The 15,847-nt window shown below is 41.4% G+C and overlaps 1 protein-coding gene across 4 annotated transcripts in view; it reads left to right on the top strand.

The window, feature by feature from the left end:
* LOC122548634 (protein eyes shut homolog) overlaps positions 1–15,847 on the top strand; it is a 163,230-nt gene that overhangs the window by 865 nt on the left and 146,518 nt on the right. For 3 of the 4 annotated variants that reach the window (XM_043687470.1, XM_043687468.1, XM_043687471.1), the window contains exon 1: positions 7,950–8,021. The exons of the other annotated variant lie outside the window; for it this stretch is intronic. The gene's annotated coding sequence lies outside the window, so the exon portion shown is untranslated. Of the gene's footprint in view, positions 1–7,949; positions 8,022–15,847 lie in introns of those variants that run through there. 4 annotated transcript variants of the gene reach the window in all.

The raw sequence follows: 15,847 nt of genomic DNA, 5'->3' as shown, positions 1-15,847 counted from the left end.
TCCTCCTCCCTACCTTTTATCTTAGCCTGCTGGACACACTTTCCTCATTCCTGAAGAAGGGCTTCTGCCTGAAATGTCGATTCTCCTGTTCCTTGGATGCTGCCTAACCTTCTGCGCTTTTCCAGCAACACATTTTCAGCTCTGATCTCCAGCATCTGCAGTCCTCACTTTTTCCTACTATTAGATACAGCCTTCTGACAACATACTCCATATGTTTTATCTAACGTGAAATTATTGTGACCTGCATACTTGGACGACATTCATTTTCCTTTGTCCTTCTAATTGATATGCAGGATCTTTCTAAGTCAATGCCTTAGTATGGCATTTATAAAGCTCGATAAACAGAGAGAGAAGGGAATTGAGAGTTATACGGTTTGTGAGATTGGGTAGAGTACAGTAGGGCTGCATAGCCTGTTCACTGTTTTATATTTTGTGTAAAACTGTGCTCCTCAAAAAGTGTCAAGACATGGAATGCAGCTTGAATGCCCTTACTAAATTTTTCATGCAATTAACCATAGACATGAATGCAGACCACTGGTCAAGAAATAAGCAGTCACTAATGTTTAACAATGTGTTTGTTGAGTGATTGCTCCTTTTGTATTTGTAAAATCAGAGCCAATTAGTCTCTACCAGCAGCCATGAGCACAAAGACATTTTGCTAATTCATGTAAATGTGAAACCATTGCAGAACTTCTAATTATTTATTGATTAGTTGGTAATAGTGGTAGCATTTTACAGCTGATAGGACTGTCAGTTTTGGGATATGTAACCAAAGCAATAGAAAAGGTTATATTGTTATGCTTTGAGTCATTTTTGTATGCAACCACAGGTTTGAAAAAAAGACTTGAGTTTCTAAAGCATCTTTAACATCATAAAACATTTAGTAAGAACATAATCATACAAAAAATGACTTTGCGTTATGCACTGAGAGATTAAGAAAGTTTGAACAAAAGAGGCAGCATGGTGGCTCAGTGGTTAGCACTGCTGCCTCACAGCGCCAGGGACCCAGATTTGATTCCAGCCTTGGGTGACTGTGTGGAGTTTGCACATTCTCATCATATCTGCGTGGGTTTGCTCCAGTTTCCTCCCACAGTACAAAGATGTGCAGGCCAGGTGAATTGGCCGTGCTAACAGTGCCCATAGTGTTAGGTGCATTTGTCAGAGGGAAATGGGTGTGGGTGAATTACCCTTCGGAGGGTAGGTGTGGACTTGTTGAGCTGAAGGGAACCACACTGTAGGGAATCTAATCTAAAAAGGAAGCATTGACAAAATATCTCAAATGGCAAAAGGAGAGTTGACTGATTTCTGATGGGAACTAGGAAGCATCAGTAGTTAGTGGGTGGTCTGAGTGGAGGATATTTAAAAGCCAGAATAGGAGATCTTGAAGGGTTGTGGGGCTGAAGGAGGTTACAGATGTAGGAGGGGGATGGGTCATGGAAGTACTTTGAAAGCATCGATGTAAATTGGGACTTAGAATACTGCAAGTCAAAATATTGTCAGTAGATTTTCTGATGAGCTGGAGCTCACAGACAAACAAATATGGTTTTATTTAATTTCAAATCAAATGGTCCCTCTGTTATACATGAATTAAATGCACTGAATGTGTATGGCTCATAGTCTCATTTACTGTCCATACTAACAATGCACTAATATGTGGCATCATCTTCCAGTAGGCTTTGCTGGGTCTTTCTGTGAGATGGAGGTGAATTAGTGTGAATCAGAACCATGTCAGGATGGAGCTTTGTCAAGATGAATTCAAAAAGTACAACTGTTTTTGCCCAGAAGGTAAATCTTTTACATTAGTATTGCTTTTCGAGTAAGCCCGTTGTAACAGCCATAAAAGATTTCCCTTCAAGTATGAATAAATGTGAGAGCTACATGGCAACAATATTTTGAGTGGGACCTGTTTTCTCACTGACATGTGCGGGATGCTAACTAAAGTCTTGAGTCTCTAATCTAAGCTGACAGGTCAGCATTTGTTAGGCACATATTGTACCCATTGACACTCAGTGAGTAGTCAGTCAAGTCAGAAGGTTATGGGTTTGAGTCTCACGACAGAGATAAGACACACAGTCCAGTTTGATATTCCAGTGCAGTGCTTGTGGAGTGTTCCATTGTTGCAGATGGCCTCTATCAGATCAACCATTAACCCAAGACCTGATCTTTCCAAGTAGATGTAAAATATCCATAGTATTATTGTGGTGAAGAGCTTAGGGAAGCAATGGTGTAGCAATATTGTCTTTGAACTATTAATGCAGAGACCCAGGTAACATTATGTGGATCCACACATGACAGATAGTGGAATTTGAATTCACTAAGGTCTGGAAATAAAAGGCTTATGATGACCATTGTCATTAAAACTCATCAGGTTTGCTAATGCCCTTTAAGGAAGCATGTCTGCCATCCTTTCCAGGTATGGCCTACATGTAACTCCAGACCCACAGCAATGTGTTTGACTTTTAACTGCTCTCTGATTTAGCCTAGTTGTATCAGACAGTGAAAAAGTATTCAAAAAAGGCATGAAATTGAACAAACCATCTGGTATCAACACAGGACGCAAAAACATCATTGGTGGTCCCTCGCAGACGGGGATGACTCTCTTCCATTCACAGGGTGAGTTCATGGGTGGCAGTGCAGACCAATATGGCTGCCACAGGCTCTGTTACACTTGGGCAGATGGTAGTCACGGGAAGGAGTGAGTGGGGCATTGGTGTGGCAACACACTCCTTTTGTTGTTTTTGCCTGGCTATCATTTTTTTCCCAATGACAAGTCTTGAGGTGCTTGACGTCTTCCAGATGGTCCCCCTCCACTTTGGTAGTCTTGGGCCAGTGATTCCCAGGTGTCTGTGGAAATGCCGTACTTTGCCAGTGAAGCCTTGAGGATGTCACGTAGAGTTTACTCTGTCTACTTAAATCTTGCCTGCCAATTCAAAGGTGGGATTACAGCACTTGCTTGGGGAGGCTCATGTCAGTCATGTTGATGATGTGCCCAATCCAGCATAGCTGATCAAGAGTGGTCACTGCGTCAATGCTGGGGCTGCTGGCCTGGTTGATCGAGGATGCTGGTTTTGGATGGTCTTCCTTCCCAGCGGATTCATAGGATCTTGTGAAGGCAGCGTTGCTGATACTGCACCAATGTTAGACCCGAAATGTTGACTTCTCCACCTCCTGATGCTGTCTGCTTGCTATGTTCTTCCAGCCTCCTGCTTATCTACCTTGGATTCCAGCATCTGTCGTGTTTTTTTTGTCTCTAACTAAGCCAATGCCTTGAGCTGTCTGCTGTAGACAGTCTTTATCTCAGCGTTGTATAGGAGAGGGGGAATCACCTCAGCTCTGTAAAACATGCTCCTGGTGTCAGATCTGATGTTGTTCTCAAACTCCCTTTTCCTCAGGCAGCTAAAGGCTGTGCCAGTATACTGGAGGCGATGCTGGATCTTTTCATCAATAGCTGCTTTGACCGACAGGGTGCTTCCAAGGTATTGGAAGTGGTCAACATTCTCTGAGGTTTGCCCGTGGACCTTAATGATCGGGGGTTTGCTCCACAATACCAGGCCAGGTTGATTAGATTACTTACAGTGTGGAAACAGGCCCTTCGGCCCAACAAGTGCACACCGCCCCACTGAAGCGCAACCCACCCATACTTCTACATCTACCCCTTACCTAACACTACGGGCAATTTAGCATGGCCAATTCACCTGACCTGCACATCTTTGGACTGTGGGAGGAAACCGGAGCACCCGGAGGAAACCTACGCAGACACGGGGAGAATGTGCAAACTCCACACAGTCAGTCGCCTGAGGCAGGAATTGAACCCGGGTCTCTGGCACTGTGAGGCAGCAGTGCTCACCACTGTGCCACCGTGCCGCCCACAAATGTAGGACTTCTGTCTTGCAGATGGAGACCTATGCTTTCAATTGCCTCGGTGAAGCTTCTGACAATGATCTGGAGTATGTTCTTGGAGGTTTCACATGCACAAGTGTCATCTGTGTACTGCAGTGCAATAATACAGCCCTCTTGATACCATGTCTGAATTGAGAATATGTCAGTGGTAGAGCTATTTGTCATACCATGACTTCCATGGAGCAAGTGAAGGCTGGTGACAAACTTCATGGTGCAACAAAAGCAGAGAAGTATACTCCATAATGCTTCCTGATTGAAGGTGTCAAAGACCTTTGTAAGGTTGAAGAAGGCTATGTATAGGGTAGGCTCTTTTCTCCGCATTTCTCCTGCAGCTGTCATGCAGTGAGAATTATGTCTGTTGTGCCCCCTGATGGCCGAAAGCACCAATGCGACTCCAGGAGGTGTTCCTCAGCCATAGTGAGGAGGCAGTTGAGGAGGACCTTGGTGATGAATGTTCCAACTGTGAACAGCAGGAAGACTCCTCTGTAGTTACCGCAGTTGGACTTGGTCTCTTTTTTGAAAATCTTCTCCCAGGATGCCTTCCTCCTTCCAAGTAAGGCAGACAAAGGCATATAGCGGCAGAAGGAGCTCTTTGCCTCTGCACTTCAATGCCTCAGCAGGAATACCATCCGCTCCAGCAACCTTGTTGTCCTTAATTTGGAGGACAGCCTTCTCTACATGATACAAGGCTAGAGTATCGCTGAGCTCATGGCATATAACATGCTGCAGGATGCATTCAAGAATGCTCAGATCAATGACAGAGCCCTGGTGGAGGAGTTCTTTAAAATGTGTTCCTGGCATTTTTAATGGCTTCTTTATCTTTGATAAGAGTAACTCCATCCTTGACTAGCACTGGTGTGGGGCCTTCGATGTTTGGTTCATGTGCGCTCTTAACAGCACAGAAGAAATCATACATATCATAGTTGTCGGCCATTTGTTTGGGTCTCCTGTGCTTTCTCCACTCATCACTTGTTCTTAATGTCACAGGTTTATCTCTGCCTTTAGTCACCTGTAGGCCTGCCTTTTCTCTTCCGTTTGCAACTGTTGTTATAAACTCAGAAAAAATGCCATGCACTTCCAGCTTATAAGTTCCTGAATCTTGTGGTCATTCTCATCAAATCAATCTTGATGTTTCCTGGTTGAGTGGTTGACCAAGTTTTTGAAGGCGTCTATGATGGTGGTCTTAATGTCGGACCAGAGACTTTTGGGATCCCATGACTCAATCCGTCCGAGGGTGGCTAGATTTGTGGAAAGTAGTTGACTGAATGAGGCTATTTTTTTCCAAGTCTTTAAATGCCTCAGTGTTCAATGGAAAACAACATCAGTGCAAATAGAATTCTCCTTTGCAGCATTTTGGACGAAAACTGGGGACCTGTCTGACAGACTACTCGTACACACGGTATGCTTACACGCAATGTCCTGAAAATACCATCAAAACATCCCTGTCCTATCCCACTGGCAGCACAGAGCCAGCAGAGGTGACAGAGTGCTGTACTATAAAGAGGGAGCTATGTGCTATGTAGATTTCAACATTTCTATTCATCATCAGGTACAGATATTTCACAATTGTCATTGAGACTAGTGACATTGAGGCAAGTGTGTGATATTTGGGGTACACATACAATTATTACATTTGTACAAGTTAAGGATCTTGGAATTCCTTGGGTCTCAACCCACTAGTCTAAATGTAGCAATGTAGTGTACGTAAGCATTAACCGATCTGAGCTTAATTGGCCAGAAGCATTGATTTCTACGTGATGGAAGGCAATGATTCAGGGCACAGCTATAACATGAGTGTCATTGAAATAACCTCACTGTCAATCTACAGTAAAGCCCCCACTGTGCTGCCCCATTTGTTCATGCAGAACACTTCCTCAACCCCCCTTCACCTCAACACACACACACACAAAACCATCAGTGTCTGAAACCATTGTTTTCCATTGTGACTGAGCAGTTGGAACATTCCTGCCACAAACTCCAGCTGGACATGAATGATGCCATTTATATTGACAGTGCTTTTGGCTGCTACTCAGTCTCCAGGATGTGATTCTTTATATTAAACTCTTGAATTAGAATGAGAACGATTATTCATTATTAATGAACTTAGGGTAATTTAGGAGCTTTATTATAGGGAGAGTAGCGGGAAATTGGCTCCATAGCGAGTTTGGGAAATGATAAGGATGCGCTTCACAGTGATGCTGTTGATGGGTTAGCATTAGTCAAGCACTTGCCATTGCCATGCCCTGTGACAGCTTTGATGATAGTCATTTGGTGGCATGACCATACACTGAATACATTTATGAGCACATAAAATGTCACAGAATGCAATGAAGCATTCAATTCCAGACCCAGGTCTTTATAAGCTTTTAACTAGTTCAGGGAATGTGCAGACTTTAAAACAAAACACTGCCTAATAGAGTAGCAAACAGACGTGCCCTGAATTCTCAGTGAAGCCTTTCAGTTCTGTTCTCTGGCTGTTCCCAGAGAAGCTAATGTGAGGTACATAGAAAGTGGTCAAACCTTTCACAACTAGAAGGGGGACTGTTGAGGGTCGAACTGCAGGGAGAAGCAGGTATCAGAACAGGAACAAACAATGCCCACATCATTATTGACAACCACACAGAGGTCCTTCAGCCCAACAAGCCCAGCCGACCCTCCAAAGAGTAACCCACCCAGACCCATTTCCCTATGACTAATGCACCTAACACTATGGGCAACTTAGCGTGGCCAATTCACCTGACCTGCGCATTTTCAGACTGTGAGAGGAGCACCCAGAGGAAACCCACACAGACATGGGGAGAATGTGCAAACTCCACACAGACAGTCACCTGAGGCTGGAATTGAACCTGGGACCCTGGCGCTGTGAGGCAGCAGTGCTAACTACTGAGCCGCTGTGCTGCCCATAGTAAACAACAAAAGTAAGAAAGCATTGTAAGAGCAAAAGTATGACCTTAGGATGTCCCAAATTGCTGACAACAATCTAGTGTTTTCTTGTGAAGTTTACTAGCTGTTGCAATATGACAATCATGATATCCAAATTGCACAGAGCAAGGTCCCAAAAAGTAGCAAAGTGATCTCACCTGGCTCAAGTTTAAGACTGTTGGCTGAGTATTGACCTGGACACGAGGGTGAATTTCTGTAGTCTTCACTGAAACATTGCAGTGGAATCTTTTATGTGAGGAGAGATAGGGCCTTGGTCTAAAAGATGACACCTTCAGCAATGTGACATTTCTTTCGTACCTCGCTGAAGTGTCAGTTTGAGGGAAGTGTGAAGACACAACTTCCTGATTCAGATTAAAGTACTATGCTGTGACTTACTCAATATTAGTAGTGGTGAAAACTCTTCCTACATATTATGAATCGAGCCCTATCAAGTTCCATAGCATCTTATTCCTTCCAAAATGAATGCAATGACTTTGGACCTGTCTCCTGCAGTATTGCATCCGATGTGGCCTCCTCTATATTGGGGAGACAGGCCGCCTACTTGCGGAGCATTTCAGAGAACACCTCTGGGACACCCGGACCAACCAACCCAACCACCCTGTGGCTCAACACTTCAACTCCCCCTCCCACTCCACCAAGGATATGCAGGTCTTTGGACTCCTCCATCGCCAGACCACAACAACACGACGGTTGGAGGAAGAGCGCCTAGGAACCCTCCAACCACAAGGGATACCTTTTATCTTAGCCTGCTGGACACACTTTCCTCATTCCTGAAGAAGGGCTTATGCCCGAAACGTCAATTCTCCTGTTCCCTGGATGCTGCCTGACCTGCTGCGCTGTTCCAGCAACACATTTTCAGCTCCTGCAGTATTTTCTCCAGGTAACTTTTTTTCAGAAATTCTCTTGGTATGAGTGTTTTCCTTGGCTCGCCTACATATTCTTAATTTCCTACAATTGTGTTAAATTAAAAGCCAGGAACTGCTCATTACTGCTGGTTCATGCTAAATTGATTGCCATGCCTCTTTTTATAACATATCTAACAAATGTATTCTCTTGCAGAGTTTAAGGTTCTGAACAGTGAAATTAACTTTGAGGACTACAGCTATGGATTTTGTGATAACCAATTAATCTGTCAGGATTTGCAGATTATATTGATGTTCACACTCTGAGTTTCATAGGTGAGACAATATCAAATAAAAGGCATTTTGTAACTTATCTGAGAGATTGGAAGGTCTTCCATTCATGTGACATCTTCTTACAATCTTGGTGTATCCAAAATAGCCATCGAATTAGTTTTGAAGTATTGTTGCTGTTGCAATGTAGAAAACATAGCCACCAATTTGTACACAGCAAACCCCATGAAGAGCATTGTGATAATAACCAGATCACTAAGTGTAGCAGGAAACTGCACAAGTATATGATATTGTAGCCTTGTCACAAAATGATTTAAGTATAGGAGTAAGTCTTAGTTCAAATGTATAGATCCTTAGTCGAAACTGGAGTAGTATGGATCCCCTTACCTGAGAAAGGATACATTTTCTACAGAGCGAGTGCAGTAGCGGTTCACCAGCGCTGTCCTATGAGGAAAGATTGAGTAGTCTTGGCCTGTGTCCTATTAACTTTAGAAGATTGAGTCTTTGAGTATATTAAAGACAGAGATTTATTGATTTCCAGATAATAAATAGTGTTGAAGCAGATAATCAGCCATGATCTAAAATAGCACTGTGGAATCAACAACTTTAGGTTTATATGTATTGAGAGTTGGTTGAGGTACAAGCATTTGCAAGGGCATGGAAGGAACTCACTTGCAGTTGCTCCAAGACTGCTATGGGATTGGTTACACTTACCTCAGAGTCTTATCTGAAAAACAAAACCTCAGCTACATTCTATAATAATGCACTGAACTTAAGTGGGGCTTGAACTCATAACTGTTGGCCTGGGAGAGGAGACTACTCCCTATTGAGCCATAAATGAGGTGCCCAATCACATTGACTAACAGAACCTCAATCAAATTAGAAATGAAATCTCTTTTACACTCAGTTTCTCATCTTCCATTGATTGCATTGTAATTTTTTTTAAAACCACCCCTTTTGGATCTGTTTTATTCATTTCCTTGAAAAATGAGAACAGCTTAGAAAATTCAATTTCAGTATCTTCCTGTCTTACTCCTTACCCTAACAACCAAGGCTTACTTTCTGGTTTCTTATTTTATGATTAGCTATTTTGTTTTGAATTAGAAGTTCATTTTTATCCAGTCTGTACTTCACCATTCAGTCAGGGTGCGAGTTGTCCTCTTATCAACCTGTATGCAGAGATTCATCCATGAGCATTTACATCAGGATTTTGGGCAAGATTTCCAAATCATTTTCTGTGCTTTTAAATTAATATGTTGGAAGTCATTTACAATCAGCACTTCTAATTGATGAATCATACAACGTGGTCACCACTTTGTAAGCAGTATATTTAAGGAAGATTCCATACTTATGCTGCATCGCAACCAAATATGGCTCATCCTTCTGGATAAATTATTTAAAGTGGATATTAAATAATTAAGCAAAACATCATATTTTATTCTGTGATTTCTGCTTAGGGATGAAATTTTGCAAGAGTGCAATGACAAAAAGGAAAAGTTTTGGACTGACCTGTGTCATGCTTATGATGTTTTTGAGATTGAAGCTTCCTCATTTTGACATACTCTCTCCCAAAGTTCTTGTGCCCAGGTGACGCCATCTGTCCTGTACATCATCAGGTCACCAGGAGACTGGCTTTCACCTTAATAGTGATTATTGAAAAGTTATTTTTAACTGCAGAATGTTACAGAAAAGCCTATTCAACACATTCTCCCAGTGTGGGTCACTAGACACCAATAGGAAGCAGTCACAACAGCCCGTCCTTTAGCCCAGCACACCAGTACTAATTATAGCATATTCAGTGTCTCACTCCTTAGTATGAAGTGGGACATGAATCTGACTCTTTGTAGTTCAGATGCTTATTGGGTAAATGACCTAGGTCTGTGGTGGAATGCATCTGTATTAGATGTAAAGGTAAATATGCATCACTATTCAGAAAAGGTAGACACAGTTCATACACATTAACTCAGTGTAGGATTTTATTTTGCCCCCTCAATGATATATCAACAAATTTCCTTGGTCTTTATTTCAATGTCAACCATGGCTCAATTGGTAGCTTGCCGTCACCTATGACTCAAAGATTGTTCAACACTTTACCTCAAACACTTTCAAACACAACTCAGGCTTGTTTACAGTCACAGTACAAAGTTAGAACTCAGAGGGTTCAACATTTGGACATGTTAAACAGAGATCTGATTTCACCCTTTCTGTAGTTTTATTCTCAATAAAACCAGGAACGTTCTCCCTCATGCCCTGCTTAACATCTATCCCATATCCAAAAACACAGGATTCATTACCATATTGCTGGAGTTGACTGCTGGCAAACTTTCAAGGAACCTTCTCTCATTGTTATAAAAGGATTGATTCTGAGAAGTTTGATGATGAAGATTACATTAAGTTCCACATAATCTGATAATGATTCACACGCTATATCAGTCTACTTGAGGACCTGATGAAGACAGACTGCCCATCAGGAGTCTGATATGGCATAATTACTTAAGACTAACTAGTGTGACAATGCTGTCACTTTAAAAAGGTTATTTTGTCCTTGTATTTTTTGAAGAGAGGTTTTAAAGACAGAGAAGCTGAGGAGTCTAGTTTAACAATGAAAGGGGAGTGGCCTGTTCTCCCATGTCAGGATTTTTCTAGTTTGTTTTAGCTGTAGCAGTCACAAGATATATGAGTCTAGGGGATTTGCAAGCTTCAATAAAGAATTCCTCTGACTTGCTTCTGAAACCTCTCTCTGGATGTTGTTCCCTCCTGTTTGTAAGAATCTGTGTTTGAATTTATTGTTTTGTGGAGGTGTGTTTATGGGATATTACTATATTGGTACAGTTGATTAGTTAAGTTGTTGTATTACATCGGTTAAGTTTTCCAATACTTAGGTTATTCCAAATTCCGTTTTTGTTTGTTCGTGTTTCAACTGTAGTGTTTAAATAAATTCTGTTTTGCTTAAAGCTGAATGGTTTGAACAATTGCATCACACCTGGAACACCCATTTCACATCTGCCTTTAAAATAAGAAAAAATTATGGTTTAGCTACCTTATTAAAATATTTTGAGGGTGTTTGGCCTCATCCATAACAGATTAGGGCTCTTGTCAGGATTGATCCTATCATTCCACTTTGGGTTCAGGGTTTTTGGACTCAAAGGTGGTGAATGGGAGGTGTTAATATCTTGTGCTCTGGGTGTTGAATTTGGTTGGTTTAAACAGTGCTTTGAGAAGTAATGGCTCTTTCAGTCATTAAGAGTTTTCTGAGTGGAAGAAGTAACTTTAGGGGATTTACAAAATGTGAGCAAGGCAAAGCTGTTGGAATTGGCAGACAAGCTGGAGTTAGGGTTGCCTTCATCAATGAGTAAAAGAGGTAATTATAGCAAGAGATCAACATTTAAATTTTCTGACAACGTTATTGAAATCTTTGGAAATGGCTAAAATTCAATTGTAGATGAAGCAGCTTGAACATGAAAGGGAAATGAAATGGTTTGAATTAAGGTTAAAAGCAGAGGAAAAAGAAAAGAAGGCCCCAGCAGAAGAAGAGAAAAAGAGAGAGAGAAAGGAGAAAGCGAGAAAGTTTGAACTTCAGAACTTGGTACTTAGACAGGAAAGTTGGCTTAAAAGGATGGAGGTGAAGGCAGAAGTTAGACTTAGTGAAGAAGATAGTAATGATGAGCAAACCCATCATAACCAAAGTCCTGGTGGGGATCTGTTTAAATATATCCAAGCATTGCCTAAATTTGATGAGAAGGATTTCATTTCATTTGAGAAGGCAGCTAAATTACGAGAGACTTAACAAACAATCAAGATATTTTTCAATGTATAATTTCAGTTACATTACACTATGAACTTTTGCTATAAATTCTGTGTCTTACAATTGTGCACTCCACAACCACCTGATGAAGGAACGGTGCTCTGAAAGCTAGTGCTTCCAAATAAACCTGTTGGACTATAACCTGGTGTTGTGTGATTTGTAACTTTGTACACCCCAGTCCAACACCGGCACCTCCACATCGAAATAGAACATATTAGTGAATGTTTGCATGCTTACAGTCAATGTAATATATATATGTTGTAGTGTACTAACAGTGTAAGACTAAGGGGTTTAAAATGAAGCTATCCTTGTATATTGATGGTTCATTTTTTTTAAGGGGGTGGTGTGACAACACTGTGACTTTAAAAAAGGTTATTGTGTCCTTGGTTTTTTTGAAGAGAGGTCAGAAAGGGAGAGGCGCTGAGGAGTCTAGTTTCACAATGGAAGGGGAGTGGTCAGTTCTCCCAGTTCAGGTTTTTCCTAGTTTGTTTTGGCTGTGTGGGTCCAGAGCATTGCAAGCTTCGGTAAGGAATTCCTCTGACTTTCTTCTGAAATCTTCTCTGAAGTTGTTCCCTCCTGCCTGTAAGAATCCATGTTTCAATTGACCTTTTTGTTAAGGGGTGTGTTTGTGGAATGTTACTATATGGAACAGTTAATTAATTAAGTTGTTATATTAGGTTAGTTAAATTATCCAATAGTTAAGTTGTTCTAAATTCCACTTTCTTTTGTTTGTGTTTCAGCTGTAGTGTTTAAATAAATTCTGTTTTGTATCACAACTGGAACACCCACTTCACATCTGTCTTTAAAATAAGAAAAAGCTAGGATCTAGGTTATCTTCTTAAAATACTTTGAGGGGGTCTGGCTTGGTCCATAGTCAAAGTAATGTGTTGCTTTCATGCAATAAACTATGTCTTGTTAATGTAAGGCAAATACCTTTTCTACTAAAGATCACCAATGGTCTGTCCTCTACTTCTGAAATAGATGGAGCTTTAGACTCACTAGAGAAAGGACGCTTGAAAATGGGCTCTTGTGGCATGGTGGTAGTGCACCTACCTCTGAGTCAGGCAGCCTGGGTTCAAGTCCTACCTGCTTTACAGGTGTGTGTTAACATCTTTAAACAAATTGATTAGAATTGATTCGTGGGCGGCACGGTGGCACAGTGGTTAGCACTGCTGCCTCACAGCGCCAGAGACCCGGGTTCAATTCCCGCCTCAGGCGACAGACTGTGTGGAGTTTGCACATTCTCCCCGTGTCTGCGTGGGTTTCCTCCGGGTGCTCCGGTTTCCTCCCACAGTCCAAAGATGTGCAGGGTCAGGTGAATTGGCCATACTAAATTGCCCGTAGTGTTAGGTAAGGGGTAAATGTAGGGGTATGGGGTGGGTTTCGCTTCGGCTGGTCGGTGTGGACTTGTTGGGCCGAAGGGCCTGTTTCCACACTGTAATGTAATCTAATCTAATAATCTAATCTAAAAATATCTAAAACAGGGAGAAATGACACTGTGGTGCAGTGGTAGTGACCCTAGCTCTCAACCAGATATCCAGGTTCAACTTACAATTGCTCCATCAGTGTATCAATTATTTATGTGAACAAGTTGATTAGAAAATATTGCGAAAGGAACAATTCATTTTTGTGCTGTATCTGGGGAAGATAAGTGAAAGGAGGAGGAGGAAGATGAGAGGAAAAAATGCATGCTTCTTTTCTAAGCTACTGGCTGCTTTCTGGAAGCAAGAAGCCTACATCTAAAGGCTAGAGCCTGAGGGAAAAAGAGTAGGAGAGATTTTTTTGTCTCTGTTTGCTTGTGGAGTTTCTACAGTAGCTGCTCTTGGTTAAGAGGTTGAGTAGTGATGATTCTGCTACTGAGAGCTTCACAAGAAGAGTGAGCTGAAAGAGAAAAGAGGAGAGGCTATTTGCTTTTGGATTTTCTTTTGACTGGTTTCCTTTTTTCTGAAGTAAGGATAATTTAATGTGTGTCTTTTGATTTCATTTCATTTCCTCAACATCTTTAGTTTTTGTTTTGAGAAGGAGATACTCCTCCGTAATAGCGCACAGAACAACTTCACTTTTTGCTTTTAGTTTGTCGAGTTGGGTGCTGTACGCATCAATAGAAATGAGGAAGAAAGAACTGAACTCCATTTCTATGTAGTGCTGAAGGTGGGTGCATGTTGCGCTTTCTGCTAAAACAGAGAATTAGAAAGGAGGATTGGTAGCAGCACATTACTTAAACCAGCTGTAGCTCCATGCGACAAAAAGCAAAACAGTTCTTCAATTGTACTTCATTGGCTCGAAAGCACGTTGGATGTCCGGATGTCATAAAGCGTGCTCTGTAATTACAAATGATCTCTGGCTTGATTTGGTTTCTATAAGTACATTATGGTATAGTAAAACAAAGTATGGCACTTGCTGGAGATCTGATACAATCAAAATGTAAATTGCTGGAGAAATTCAGCAGGTCTGGCAGCAAATATGGAGAGGAAACAGTTAACATTTCAAGTCCAGTGACCATTCTTCAGAATTGGACTCAGAAATTAACTCTGTTTTCTCTCCACAGATATTAATTCACCTGCTGAGTTTCTGTCGCAATTTCTATTTTTGTACATTATAATTCTGTTACCTATGCTGAACTAGTTGATCTCAGCTGAGTAACAACGAGAATTCAATAATTGATGCTGGTGTTTCTATGAGGAGAAAGTGAGGTCTGCAGATGCTGGAGATCAGAGCTGAAAATGTGTTGCTGGAGAAGCGCAGCAGGTCAGGCAGCATCCAGGGAACAGGAGAATCGACGTTTCGGGCATAAGCCCTTCTTCAGGAATTTGGCTTATACCCGAAACGCCGATTCTCCTGTTCCCTGGATGCTGCCTGACCTGCTGCGTTTCTCCAGCAACACATTTTCAGCTGGTGTTTCTATGTTTGATGGAGAAGAACCAGGAATGATAGCAACTCTGAGGCACTTTCCATTAACTGGTGCCACGACATGTGCAGGGGTGTTTGGAATATACATCTGTATACTGTGACCTGCTGCAGTTCTGTGACCTCTGGTGCAGCTGGTCTCTGTTCTGGGTCTTAAAGAAGCCATTAAAACCAACAAGTGGAATAAGGGGTTAGTGTAGTGAAACTAGGATGGGACCACGACATGGTCAAGTAATTTCTCAATTATTTGGTTAGGAATCTCATTTATGATAAATGGATAGTCATATGAGGTTGGAAGCTGAAGAGGAATCATTATCAGAAGAAATGGAAAGTGGTGATGGGGAAAAGGAAAAATTTTGCATGTAAATTTTGTCGGCACAGAGTTTAGGTAATTGAAGTTTGTTCCATCTGCTTGTGTTTTGCATGAAAACTGTAATTGTGAGGATTTAGTCCTCCTTCAGACTTGGACTATTTCAGTGCCGGGGAGGGTATACATCACCGTTATCTAATGTAAAGTTGCTGACTTCTGAATAACTGAACCAGTAGATGATCATGTTTTAGCTATGACATTTCCATTCACCTTCATAATTCCAAGTTATGCCCATGGAGTGACACTTCAGCTAGAAGATTTAGTTGTTTAATGTAGTGATCACAGGAGAGGTTTATTGTTGAAGAAAAGAGACAAGAACAGTTTGGGATTTTTTCCTTGGAGAGTAAAGACTATGAGAAGATCAGATAAATATTCTCAAAATCATGAGAAGTCTGGATAGAGTAGACAGGAAGAAACTTCTCTTGCTTGTCAAAGTATTAAGAACAAAGGGCACAAATAAATTTGATTTGGCAAATATGATGTGAGAAAGAAAGATAATCATATGTAATTACAGACAAAAATACACTGATGGATGTCATGATTTGGAAGTGGGGGTATTGGACTGGGATGTACAAAGTTAAAAATCACACAACACCAGGTTATAGTCCAACAGGTTTATTTGGAAGCACACTAGCTTTCGGAGCGCTTGCTCCTTCATCAGGCGGTTGTGGAGTATAAGATCGTAAGACACAGAATTTATAGCAAAAGATTACAATGTGATGTAACTGAAATTATTTATTGAAACAGACCTGGATTGTTTGTTAAGTCTCCGAAAACTAGTGCTTCCAA

Source organism: Chiloscyllium plagiosum, chromosome 3 (assembly GCF_004010195.1).
Source record: "Chiloscyllium plagiosum isolate BGI_BamShark_2017 chromosome 3, ASM401019v2, whole genome shotgun sequence".
Taxonomy (NCBI): Eukaryota; Metazoa; Chordata; class Chondrichthyes; order Orectolobiformes; family Hemiscylliidae; genus Chiloscyllium; species Chiloscyllium plagiosum.
This window is presented reverse-complemented; position numbering and strand designations above follow the sequence as displayed.